Source organism: Lagenorhynchus albirostris, chromosome 15, assembly GCF_949774975.1.
Source record: "Lagenorhynchus albirostris chromosome 15, mLagAlb1.1, whole genome shotgun sequence".
Lineage (NCBI taxonomy): Eukaryota > Metazoa > Chordata > Mammalia > Artiodactyla > Delphinidae > Lagenorhynchus > Lagenorhynchus albirostris.
Genome location: NC_083109.1, coordinates 69782253 through 69792828, shown reverse-complemented (window position 1 = coordinate 69792828; position 10576 = coordinate 69782253). Strand labels below are relative to the sequence as shown.

General features: G+C 45.0%; 1 pseudogene; it reads left to right on the top strand.

Annotated features, from left to right (window-relative positions):
• LOC132506274 (ER degradation-enhancing alpha-mannosidase-like protein 1) overlaps positions 1-1222 on the top strand; it is a 5373-nt pseudogene extending 4151 nt beyond the window's left edge.
• The last annotated feature ends 9354 nt before the right edge of the window (positions 1223-10576 follow it).

Below are 10576 nucleotides of genomic sequence, written 5' to 3'. Positions count from 1 at the left end.
AAAAAAATTAAAATAAATAAAATAATTTAAAAATAGTCACTAAAGATAATACATAGATAGAATTGTTACGGCTATGGTGAACAATCACTGGAGAAGGCAGATTTCAAGCAAGAGCATGAAACACATGCACAAAGTGATCAAAGTGTGTTATCTTTTAAGATGCTCATTCCCCCTCCTTCCTCTGCCCCAAATGATGCTGCTGAACCAGTTACCTTGACCCTGATCCCCTTACAAGGTCCTCACCCAGTGTTGTAACTTGTTCTTCTAGGAGGGGCATGAGGCATGAAACTAACCCCGGGGGCATCTATGTGAGAAACAAGATGCAGCATCCTTGTCTAATTACCCGTGGCCTCTGTTCTGGTCCTCTGCACTTCCTGCTGCATTTCCCTGCTAGGGCTGAAATCCTTTTCAAATCCTGGCCTCCTTTACTGAGTCATTCACCTCATGCCCAGCTCCACTTTCTCCTTCCTCTGACAACCTCCTTTTCATCTGGGCTGTTCAGAATCATGGTCACATGTTGGTAGAACACCTGAGAGCCATTCTCGGCTCCCTTTTTGCTGGCAAAACTCACTTCTCATCTTGGAATGTCAGATACTCACGCTCCCAGATTTCCTTGCTGTTAGTTTTGGCCAAGTGGCCCAGTGCTGGCCAATGAGATGTAGGCAAAGCGTCTTCTGGGGGGCCTTGAGTTCCAGAAAGCAGTGAAGTTACTGATCAACACAGCTTGATTTCACAGAGAATCAGCTTTCCAAGTCTTTGACACTATTGTAAGGGTCCTAGGAAGTTTCCCATCTGACCATAAAATAATAATGGATTCCAAAATGCCCACTGGTGATATGACAGTTAAGGATGATGGTAATGGATTATTGTCCATAGTTCATGACCTGATCATGTGACCACTCCCTGCCTGTGAAAACGCTAAGACAGGAATCCTCTATCCTCTGGTCTAAAGACAGCAACAGTGGACAGCCAGAGCTGGCTCCCTGTTAGTGGAATTTGGGATTCTTAGGTGATGACTACGGTGGCCAGATGAGCAGTGAAAGCTCTTTGGAACGCCTAGAACACTGATAAGGAATACTGTGAACCTTGAGTTGGGTTACTGAGTTGGAAAGCAGGGGAGCTTGGATGTTGGGCTGGATTACTTCCAAGAATATTTCTTGAAATCTTTCTCTTTGGAGAAAAATAAGACCTACAAATGTTTAAGGCCACTGCTGTGGACTGAATTGTGTGCCCCCCAAATCCCTATGTTGAAAACATAACCCCTAATGCGACTGTATTTGGAGAAAGGGCCTTTCTGGAGATAATTAGGGTTAAGTGAGGTCCTGATCTGATAGGATTCGTGTCCTTATAAGCAGACACCAGAGCACCTGCTCTCTCTTTCCTTCTCTCTCTCTCTCTCTCTCTCTCTCTCTCTCTCTCTCTCTCTCTCTCTCTGTCTCTCTCTCTCTCTGCCATGTGAGTACACAGCGAGAAGGGAGCCATCTATAGGCCAGGAAGAGAAGAACTCTCATAAGGAGCCAAACGGACTGGCATCTTGAGCTGGGATTTCTAGACTCCAGAGCTGTGCAAAACTAAATTCCTGTTGTTTAAGCTCCCCAGTCTATGGTATTTTGTATGGTAGCCTGAGCAGACTAAGACAGCTATATACCAGAGTGTTCAGTATTCTTACTTACGGAGAGATCCAGTGGCCTGAAACAAAGGATGGGTCCTTCTCTATGTCAAGGTAAACATGTCCAATGGGCAGCCAATAAACTCCTGGGTTGACTCTCTGAGGGCCTACTTCCCCGGGCTGTGGTCTAGTAAGTTGCCATCTGCCTCTACACTTTTTACTATGTTGTATAGAAAAGATACAGAGCCCTTCCTAAGAAGTTTAACTGGTATCTCCAGGCCTCTGATGTTCTCTTCTATCTGCTGAGACCAGAATTAGTGGAGTCTTCATAACACTTCTGTCAGGTACCCAAGAATCCTTTCTATCTTTTTGTGGGCATGATTTTCTGCAGAGTCTGGAACAGTACACAAAAGTCCTACCTGGGTGTGCTCCACTACACTGTGGCAAAAGCAAATAAAAGAAGAAATGGATTTTACATGCGAGGAAATGAGGCTCAGAGAGGTTATTTAACTCATTCAAGTAAGTGGTAGGACAAAGACATGGAGTCTAAGCCCATGCACAGTCTTAATCACCACTCATTGTTGGAAATGAGGTGTAGTGTAAGAAAATAAAAATCACCTTCCATCCCATAACCCAAAGATAATCATAATTGTTAACATCCTAGTTTATTTTTCTCCATTTTCACAACTTGGGATCATACCATATACATTCTGTATTCATCTTTCACTTAATCTAATATCATAAATACTTCCTATGACATTAAATATTTTTTCTAAAACATGAAAGAAAGAGAACTGGATGGAAGTTTCTTTTTCAGGGATATGTATAAATACTTTTATCTTCCATTTGATGAAGAAAATCTAGTACAAAAGTCTGGAAACTGATGCATGTTGATGATCAAGGGCCATGTTTTATCTGCGGACACATACCTTGGGAAATCACCATAAAACAAATCTTTTTCTGAAGAGGGCAGGATCATATGTAAAACCTGTACACAGGCCTAAATCTCATTCATTAGACATCATCACCCTCCGCTATGATTGCCATTGTGTTTCTGATGAGAGGACATATTCCCCGACCTTAAAGAGCACCTACATGCCACAGACTAACTGGATGGTTGGCTTGACTTCATGTGTTAACATCACTCTTCCCTCATCTGAAAACAGACATCAGTTGAGACCAAACTACACCAAAATCCAGCCTGAAGTGGAAGTGAGAGAACAGAAGTCTGCCATCCACAACAGTATAGGGATTTCCATCTAGCTGCACACCTACCATGTAAGATGGTCTTGTATACTTCAGTATTCTCTTATGTTCAATAAAATACTCATAGTTTTCAAGAACAGAATAATAAACTTTCTTATTGTCAGTTGGGTTTTCTGTTACTTGCAGCTAAATACACTACCAATTAATACAGACAATAAGGGCCTTTCTTATTTTCTCAAAGGAGACCCCACCTCCACTCAACCAATCTCAGCTACTCCTGATTTTCTCCATTGTAGATTTCTAGGATCCCCAGACTATAACCTTATTTGACTAGAATAAGAAATCCATGAGAAAAGGGCCCAGAGTAATGCCTGCCACGGGTAGGCGCTCACTGGTGTTTACTCAAGGAAATGTGTTCCCTGACCCCTTCCACCAGAGTTTCTGATTCCTTGATTGAGACACATCCATCCCTTCATCATCTACCTCTCCATCCTCCATCCTTAACGGGACTCCTGAGAGAAGTGAAGGGAGGCTGAGGCTGAGGAAGGAGAAAGCCCACTGACCTAGGAACCAGAGGAACTGAGGGGCCAGTTACCAGCTACTCTATGACCTGGGGAAAGTTGCTTGATTCTATTGAGCCCCTTCTACTAAGTGATAATGATGGTCATTAATAATCACTGAACTGATTAATTCAATGATACTCACTGAACTGATGACTCAATGATGAATATTGTGATATTCTGCCAAATACCCTCTTCGGGGCTAACACTCTTCCCCCGGGGCTGCGGGGGATATTGGCTGTCGATCGCTCTGCTCTCCACACCAGGAAACTGACTGCCTTGCCGAGATTATGCCCCTTCTCTGCGGTGGCCCCAGCCCATGAGTGGCTGATGTGCAGACAGAAAGAAGCAGCCCCCTTGTGTCAGTCAGGGATACCTCTGAAGGCCATCGCACTCCTGAGCTCCCTGTGGGAGCTTCTGAGTCCTCAGCTGCAGCCATGTGGCAGGTCAGTTTCCCTTTCCGCCCAATCCTGCCGTCCCAGCTTCCTCACAGGTCTGTCTCCAGAGAGGAATCCTGAGTAAACCTTCTGCAATTCTCCATTTCAGAGTCTGTTTCCAGGGAACCAGATCTAAAACGATGCTGATGACGGTGAGGATAATAATGATAGTTTATCCAACAGGACTGTGGGAGTCTGGGATGAGATAATGAGTGTCGACGGTGCTCAGAGTTGCCGCTGTCCAATACGTGAGCATTAAATCTGAATCAGAAGCGTTTCTTCAGCAGAAAAAAAATGGATTCCCTAGAGAGTCGTTGGGTGTGATTTATTCCTCCTTACGATGTCGTCCCAAGGGGACATCCATTAGTCTTTCTTTTCTGGTCGTTGCTGTCCTGGGTCCCCAGGGGGAGTTATTCCACTGGGTGCGGCCGTACCCTATAATATGTTCCAAGTCCTTGGCGTTGTGTATGCTGTGAACGTTTCGCTCCCTCTGGGCTCTTCCATCAGAATGCATCCCCACAAGCTACCGACATCCCCTAGCACCTCCTCTCTTAACTTCCAAGAGAGCTAATCCCCTGTCTAGTGCTTTATCTGTCTATTGAGAAATGCCCAGAGAAACCTGTCCATCTAAACAGAATATGGTGCAGGAAATCACATGAGACCTCGCTGTCATTCACCAAACACTGCAGGCAGTAAAATTCTAATACCACACTGATTCTTTTACTGTAATGAGGATAGAAATTGATACAATATCAATCCATCCTTAGTGCAGTGTTAAGATTCTCCTAAAATACTACTCTGAACTCCAACTCTGGGGAAATCCCCTGCTAACCTACTCAAAACTGTCCTAGAATCAGCCTTAGATTGTTCAGAATTTTTAGTCTGATGATACCAAGAGAGAATTGTGGCTCTTAAAAAAATTATTGAGATCTTGAAATAGAAGCTCCTAGAAAATTCAGTAATGGAAGAGGGACTGATGGGATAGAAATGCAGATTGACAACTTGAGACATTGCCCGTGTGAGGGAATGTTGGTCTATATTTATTATTTTCCCCTGATAGCGTCTTCAGGCCTCCCTGCCAAAGAAGAGCTCAGTTACAGCTCCAGAAAAAAAGTACACAATTAAGGATAGAACCTGGTTGGAGGGCAGGTAGATGGTGATAGGAAAAAGAACACACTTCCAGGCAAGGTGGAGTAAATGGAAAGACGTCCAGGAGAGTGGCACTGACGTGATTGCAGACAGATTCACATTTCGTAGAAGAACCTGAGATAATAACCAGGAGGAGGTGGCAGAGTGCAATGGTGCCCACTTGACACCAGTCCTTTTTCTCTATTGTTTCAGGAAGGTTGATTTTGATCAAATAGCAAAGCCCACAGCTCCAGGGAACACATCATATCGCAAAGATAGTCAAGGCAATCTGTGGTTGGTGAATTGTTTTAGGGTAGGCTTGTAATGAGCCTATTAAATGAAAGAGAAAAGCTGCTGAAATGAAAGACATTCCTCCATAGAAGGAGCGAGGCAATCCCTATGACCCTGCTAATTCCACTCCTAGTTTATTGCAACACGTGTGCCTATAATATATAGTCACCAAAATATGCATATGGGGAGTCACAGCAGCACTTTCCATGATCTACGAAACTTGGAGGCAATTCAGATACCCATAAACAATAGAGTAAATAAGTTCTAGTATATTTATGCAATGGAACACTTCACAGCAATAACAATGAACAAAATATATCTACTCTCAACAAAGTAGATGAACTAAGTAGCAAAAGAAGACACTTGCCCAAAAGGACAGGCTGTGTGATTCCATTTATATAAAGTTTTTTTTAAAAAGGCAAACTTTATCTATGGTGTTTGAAGTCAGGTTAGTGATTTACTTTGGTAGCAGCTGGGATTGGAAAGTGGCCAAGGGTACTTCTAGGTCCTGCTGATATGTTGTATCATGGTTTGGGTACTTTGTTTCATGCCTGGATTTACTCTGTGAAAAGTCATCCAGTGTACACTCTGGATTTATGCACTGTTTGTATATTTCAGTGAAAATTTATATTTAAAGTTAAAAGAGATGGGAACTGTGGGGAGAACACTTTATTACTGCTACCCATCCCCTTGCTTCCTGCTTTGATGCTGTCATGTGAAGAGGCAATGGCTGGAGCAGTGACAGCCATTTCATAACCACAAGGAAACAGTCATAACGATGAAAACCCGATATGCCAAAGACTGTGGAGCTGAAAGATTAACAGCTCCACTCCTGGATGGTATGTCTGAGCTATGGAATTATCCCTGGCACTGCCTACCTCTGGACTGGGATTTAAGAGGAGAATAAACATCTTTCTGGTTCAAGCCACATTGTTGTGTTTTCTGTTACTTGTAGCCCAAGGAAGTCTAATTGATTCTGAGAGTGGAAGATGTATTATACGAACCCTTGTAGGAAAAAGGGTCTTGGAAGGATCAGAAAGAGGTTTGGGGCAGTAGCTTTGTAATCTGGGCTCTAAATCCAATTGATACTGGGCTTGGAGGGAAATGAAGGGAATACTGAGATTCAGCAGTGATATCTCTTTCAGACTGAATACTAATTCTCCAGCATAATCCTCACTCAAACCAAGTTCTTTGTAGTGTTGAGGCTATGGCTGGACTTGTTGTCTTTGTCAGAACTGGCTCAGAAACTGGGATAAAACCTCCAAGGGGGAGGAAAGGACATCAGTGACAGTCGTTGGGAGACACTTAGAGAGCCAGGGTCTACCCACAAAGCCACAGTTTCTCTTGCTTTTGGTGTTAGGTTTCATTTCCTTTTCACCTCAGAAGTGAGATTGTGTTTTTAAAAACCCAAGTCTCTTTACTCTTCATCTTCATCCCAGAAAATCCCAACCACCATTTATGAGTCCATTGCTTGGCAGAAGTTCCCCTCCGAAGATCTTATCAGAAGCTTACAAAGCCAGGTCACCCTCTCTTCCCGGGCTTTTGAGCAAGGGAAGCTCCTTTCCCTGCTGACCTGATAAGTAAGCTCCCAGAGCATCAGAAAGGAGGGGAACCTGCAGACATGGCTGAACCCTGATGTCACAGCCCTGCTGAGCTACAAAGACTTTCCCCTTCCACCTCTCTTGGAGAGAGCAGGTCAGCCACTGGTTCCTGTGTAAATCTTTTTTTTTTTTTTTTGTGGTACGCGGGCCTCTCACAATTGTGGCCTCTCCCGTCGCAGGGCACAGGCTCCGGATGTGCAGGCTCAGCAGCCATGGCTCACGGGCCCAGCCGCTCTGCGGCCTGTGGGATCCTCCCGGACTGGGGCACGAACCCGTGTCCCCTGCATCGGCAGGCGGACTCTCAACCACTGCGCCACCAGGGAAGCCCCCTGTGTAAATCTTATGTGATAATGACCCATGGTTCAAATTGGGCTCCAGCAGCAGCCAGGAGGCAGAATTTGTAAAGAAGTGTGATGGTCACTGTCCATGGGAAGATGGCAGCTACAAGGTCACCTGATGTCCTGTCGCCTCCACCCTGCTCATCCTCTCCTAAACACAACCTTCCTGTCACCAAGCTAGGTTCATGCACAGCAATGGGCACCAGACTTGGAGAACTTAAGAAGTCAGAAGGTCCATCCTCCCTCCAGGGATGACCTCAGCACCCATCACAAGGCACAATGTGGATGATGACATCAATTTTAATAGCACACACCATGTGCTAGCCTTCTCATTATGGCATGCATTGCTCACAACCTTCCTTTTATTACCTCTTATTTACAGAGGTAACATTCAATGTTATGGCCTAACTTTCTCAAAGTCACATAATTAGTGGCAAAGCTGGGATGTAAGGCTGGAAAGCAGAAATGGTGGCAGCAGCAACACTGGGAGTGTTGACCTGCTTCTGGGCCATTTATGTGTGAGGAATTGAGAAATTTCTTCCTCTTTTAACCATGCAGTCCCTACCTGGAAAATAAGGGCTCTAAACAAGGCCCTTATTCGGAAGCTTTTTAGTTCAATCTCCTAGAAACCAACGATCTGATCATGAAGAGTGTGCCCAGGACGACACAGAGGGGAGTGTAGAGTGTTCAAATAGGGAGATCAGAAAGTCAATAGGAAGCTTAGGGTCAAGAAAGAAACTTGCATCCACTAGGTGTGTTATGGCCTGAACTGTGTCCCCGCTTCCCCTCCCAATTTATATGATGAAATCCCAATCCTCAGTTACTTAAATGTGACTGTATTTGAAGACAGGATCATTAAGTAGATAATTAAGGTGAAATGAAATCATATGGGTGGGCCCTAGCCCAATACGACTAGAGAATTTGCAAGAAGCGGAGATTAGAAAACAGACAACACAGACCGAGGGAAGACCATGTGAAGACACAGTGAGAAGGCTGCCGTCTGCAAGCCAAGGAGAGAGGCCTCAAGCAGAAGCAAACCTACCAGCACTTTGATCTTAGACTTCCAGCCTCCAAAACTGAGAGAAAATACATTTCTATTAAGCTCCCAAGTGTATGGTATTTTGTTATGGCAGGCCCAAAAGACTAATACAAGATGCTACTAGATGTTGGGAAATACCAAACACCTTAGATATATTGTGTCACATATTGTACCTGTTTAGTTATCCCCAGCCTTCATCATGCATCAGAATCACCTGGGGCATTAAAAAGTGCATATGTTTAAGCCTTACTCCCCAAGGCTATCCTTCCCAGGTGATCCTAATGTGCAGCTAGGATGTAGAATCATCTCCCTGGATCATTGAGTTATTGTCTTTTCTTACCATTCAGATCTGGGCTCAAGGGTCACAGCCACAGGGAACCCCACCACACACCCCATGACCACCCCATCCAGGGCAGTCCCTCTCTCTCCAAATATTGTTTCATTTTCTTCATCCCACTAATCACTCTGTAAAATGATCTTTGACTTATATGTTTACTCCTCTCTCTCTAGAAATACAGTTAAGTCCCCTACATACGAATGAGTTCTGTTAACAGAGCGTGTTCGTAAGTTCAATTTGTTCTTAAGTCCAACAAAGTTAGCCTAGGTACCCAACTAACACAATCAGCTATACAGTACTGTACTGTAATAGGTTTATAATACTTTTCACACAAATAATACATAAAAGACAAACAAAAAAATAAAGAAAACACTTTTAATCTTACAGCACAGTACCTTGAAAAGTACAGCAGTGCAGTACAACACCTGCCACACAGGGGCTGGCACTGACTGAACAGGCAAGAAGAGTTACTGACTGGAGGAGGGAGAGGAGGTGGGAGACGGTAGCGCTGAAGGATCGTCAGCAATAGGAGACGGAGGGCGAGCTGCAATGTCACTCACGCCTGACGCTGATGGCACAGGTTCTGGTTCCTTGCCGGATTCAATTCTATCTACCCTCCTGAAAAACCGATCCAGGGATGTCTGGGAAGTAGTTCTTTTTTTCTCATCATGGATGACAAGGTAGCACCAGATTGCATGCTGAACGGCTGCTGCAACCTTCATGTACCATTCTACATCCGGATCCCGTGCCTCAAAAAATAACAGTGCCGGGCTTCCCTGGTAGCGCAGTGGTTGGGAGTCCTCCTGCCGATGCAGGGGACACGGGTTCGTGCCCCGGTCCGGGAAGATCCCACATGCCGCGGAGCGGCTGGGCCCATGAGCCATGGCCGCTGAGCCTGCGCGTCCGGAGCCTGTGCTCCGCAACGGGAGAGGCCACAGCAGTGAGAGGTACGTGTACCGCAAAAAAAAAAAAAAAAAAAAAAATCAGCCTCATCTCCACTCCGTCACCGGCCACTGAAGAGGCTGGGTTCCTCAGAGCCACCCTCAGCTGTGAGGGAGAGACTGATGGTCCCTAAAGACCCATCTCGTTATCCTAGGGGCCAAATTGGGGCCCGGTGAAAGGATAACTGGCCCATAAATCAACTCCACTAATTTTGCAACTGCACAGGGCAGAGACTCTGACCAAAGGCCCACCGATGAGGCTTCTTGGCACCCTCCTATCTGAGCTGACGGTAATTCTCAGAAGATAAATCAAGCTCTTCCGGAGCGCCCAGAAGCCATTTGCTATAATGTGATGAAACCGTCTTGAGTGAGTGCCTGATGAACTAATGGGTCTGTTAAGCACAGTTCATTGTGCTTCTCCGTTCCCAGGCGGTGTGCACTGGTCAGCAGCAGAGGTGTCTGGAAGGCTGGTGGCAGATGAATCTGGACGAAAGCAGTGGGCAGGTGCCCGCACATTTGCGCATGAAGCCACATCTGCAGTTGGCCTGTGCCTCTGCAGACACATGCGTCTGTGCATGCAAGCATGAGAGAACATATGTAGGCATGCGGTACGTGCATGTTTGTGAACAGTGACTGCTGAGCAGGACACCTGTATGATTACACCAGTCCCCGCAGGCCTGTTTTATTATGCAATGTGTGTCCACACTCTAAGGCATGTTCATAGGAGTTACTCAATAAATACTGGTTGTTCTAATGAATAATAAAGACTATTTACTACTACTACTAATAATAATACTAATAATAACAATAATTATAATAAACAGAGAGAGCGAAGCCTTTCTAGACAGCATGAGAAAGTCGAATATTCTCAAAGCCATTAGCTAGCTAAAGGTGTCTGGGAAGAGCATTTTTCTTCTCTGAGCCTCAGTTCCTACCTGTCAAAGGAAGGCTTCAATCAGCCTAACGAGCAGGAAGTTGAGAGAGTTGATGCCTACAAGCCTCTTTTCCTGTAAGAGGCAAGGCCATTCCTTGAGAAGGGGTCCGCTGGAGGATCATGGAAGGAGATTTGAGGACAGGTGGCTAAATCTT